We start from the raw sequence: 3,387 nt of genomic DNA on the forward strand, positions 1-3,387 counted from the left end.
TGATAGCTGAGTGCGTATGCATAAGGGGTTTGGGGTAATTCCTAGTTGCCATCTTTTCCTCTGGATTAAATTGATTTATAATGCAGTAATTGATTATTACTATTGTGGGAAGTAAGGGCAACACCATCCCTTACTGTCTGAGAAGCTACATATAAATCTAAGTCTTTCAAAGGTATAGTTAATTTAGTGAAATATTCTTAAATATGCTGTAGTTCACACACAGCATAACAGACAACAGACAAAAGAGTGGTATGGATTAAATGTAACTTTTGGCAAGAAAGCCAATAAGTGGATTTCCCAAAACATAAAACTATTCCTTTAAATCAACATTCCACAAACAACGTAAGTCTGTTCAATTTGTTTTGTAGTTTTTTGCTGTTCTGTTGCTTCTGTTAGAGTTTTTCATGAAATCCCAACAAATCCCAAACATAAAATGCATCACTTCCTGTGACCCAGAAGCTTTTATTTCCAGGAAATGACCGACTAACAGAAGAAGACAAACCGGGTATTGAATGGCTATTATCAGTGGGGGATGGAGTAGAAAAACAGATATGAATTGTCGCTGAGTTTTCCTTTAAGCCGAGTGAAAAGTCTATAAGTCGGTGCCATGGGTAAAGTCATCTTAGAATAAATCCACATGAGCAGGGTTTTGCCGACAGATGTCTTTATGTTGGTCCAGATGACTGTCAGGAGAGATTAGAAAGAAATAAGCCCTGCCAGGAAGTCTGTTTTAACTTCGTGTCTGTGCTTTCCTGTTTGTGCTCGCAATCAACGCTCAATAACATCAACTAGTTGCATTAATATTGTTTGTGGCATGTTATTGTATCATGATAATAACATTGCTCCCCTATAAGTCCAGTGTACACAGGAGGCCCTAAAGTCACCGTTTAGCCTCTGACACACACACACACACACAGGACATGTGATTTTCTCTGGGTAAAGTAAGCCCCTAAAAGCAGTGCCAGTGCACAGCTGAAGAGTGGCACAGCGCTCATATTGATGCAGTCACGTTGCTCTTGTTTTGCTAGCCATCATTTCCTAGAAATTCCTGTCTGACTTCATTCCTCCAGCCCTTTCCCTATGATCTGCGTCACTGTCTGTCAATTGTCTTTTTTGCTTTTACAGAGAAACACATGCAAGCTGGAACACACATACTGTACATCGCTTCCGCTGACACACATAAAAAACACTGTACATATTGTTGTCTGCAGTCCTCTGCTTTCTCTCTCCTTCCCTCGCGTCATTTCACTTTTATCATGTGATTCCATTAAAAATGAATCAAGTCAGTCTTGCTTTTCTGTTGGTATTTTTGCTCGGCTCCGACGCTGTCAAAACAGTCTCTTGGCTGCCGTGGATTAGCCTTAAAGTGATACTGCACACTAAATATGTCATTTGAGTATCAAACACTCAAACACTTGGTTTGAACACGGCTGTAAAAGGTCTGTAATTTCCTCCTTCACATGGAGCAGCAGCTGTGGTCAGCTTGGACTCAGCTCATGGCGGTGGATTCCAGCAGTGACAAGGTTTCATGATGGAAAAAAGGGTCTCAAAACATTTTTAGAAAATTGTCAAACTATACCTACATCATGTTCTGCTTCTGAACTTCCCCTCCATATGTTCCAAACACTAAGCCAAACTCACAAAATTTGAGTAGAACTTTGAGAATCCAAAAGGGCAGCTGTGCAACAAGGAAGCAGTGTATTTAAAGCTGCTATAATCTATATTTGTATATTAAAGGAATTTCTTTTTGAAAATAAGCCTATTCACTTTTTGCCAAGATTTAGCTGAGAAGATTGATACCATTCACATGTACAGTATGTCGGTTCAATGTGAAGCTACAACTATCAGACGTTTAGTTTAAAACTTAGCTTTGCATAAAGACTGAAAACAGGGGGAAAAGGTTCTGTTCAAAGGTACCAGGACCTTTATAGCTCTCTTGTTAACACATTATCATTAGCTTAATCCCTAAAAATACCCAACTGTAAACAGGACAATTTATGGTTCCACGTGTGTGGTTGTCTGCCAAACTATTTCTGGGTCAGGGTAGCTGCTTCACCCATGGATGTATAAACTTTAGCCACTTTGTCAAACTGGCTTCAGAATCAAGTGTTTTTCCTGGGGGCTCGGTTTCACCCTGTTTCCAGTCTTTATGCTGAAATAAGATAACAGTCTCCTGGCTGTAGCTTCATACAGTATGCCATGTAACAGAAAGACACGAGAGTGATATCGATCTTCTCATCTACAGTAACCCTGTGCAGGAAAAATAACAAGTGTATTTAAAAGTCCAGTGTGTAACATTTAGGTGGCTCTATTGGCAAAAATGGAATATAATATACTATATTTTCATTAATATATAATGACCTGGATATAGGAATCAGTGTGTTTTTGTTAGCTCCAATGGGCTGTGTTTTATCTACAAACGCCACAGCTCGCCTTCCATGGAATTCACCATGTTTAACCGCCTGTAAAGTGACTGTTTTTACTCTTACCGTCTTATTAATGTTGTTTTCATTAATGTCGAAAAGAGACAGATATTTCCTTCAGGAGTTTTTAGAGACCAAAAAAACATTGCTAAAATATAGTGAATATTGGAGTTACTTTCACCATGTCTCCAGAAACATGACTCCTAATGAATTATAGTGTTGCCCCATATCTGCTAAATGTGTTGAATAAGCAGATGTTTGCTAACAAACCATGTTTCCAGCTTGTTGAACCACAGAGTGTTAAACACACTGTACTCATATGGATGGACAGTGGAGAAGTGATAATGACTACATTCATACATTCTTAGCACTAAGGGCCCCAATAAACGTGAAGAGGTTCTATTTCTCACAGTGAGCCAACCAAAGATGAGTCCGATAAACGATTTTTCTCACACTCACGCAACAATATTTCTCTTTGTGTCTTGCTCATAAAATAAATCATGATGAAGCTTTATTGATTCCCCCAGGGCAAAGCAGTAAATAAACTGAAATTGTATATAGAAAGAAAAAAAAGAAAGTTTGAAAATGTACACGAGAGAGGAATATACATCAAACATATTGCTACTGTTGAATGAAAACCTTGTACTGCCTATGTCACCTAGTGTCACCTGAGTAAAACAGTGTTGTTTGTGATTCACATACAATGTATCTTTAGTTTCCTCTTGTAGGTTCAGAAAGGGTCTCTTAAAGCCCTAGAGACAGTCAACCTAAAGGAAGCAATGTAAGCTGAGATGTAAAGTTTGAACATGTATATTGTATAGACTTTCACAAATGAGTCTAATAATGTGGAAATGTATCAATTTACAGTTGTGTCTCATCTGTTGGCTGTGTGCCAGTCTCATAAACACACACACTGATCCCTCATCCTTCTCTGTCTGCCGCTGTTACACCCCCCCCGCCCCCC

This window comes from Morone saxatilis, unplaced genomic scaffold (assembly GCF_004916995.1).
Source record: "Morone saxatilis isolate NCDOM2014 unplaced genomic scaffold, NCSU_SB_2.0 Contig8, whole genome shotgun sequence".
Lineage (NCBI taxonomy): Eukaryota > Metazoa > Chordata > Actinopteri > Moronidae > Morone > Morone saxatilis.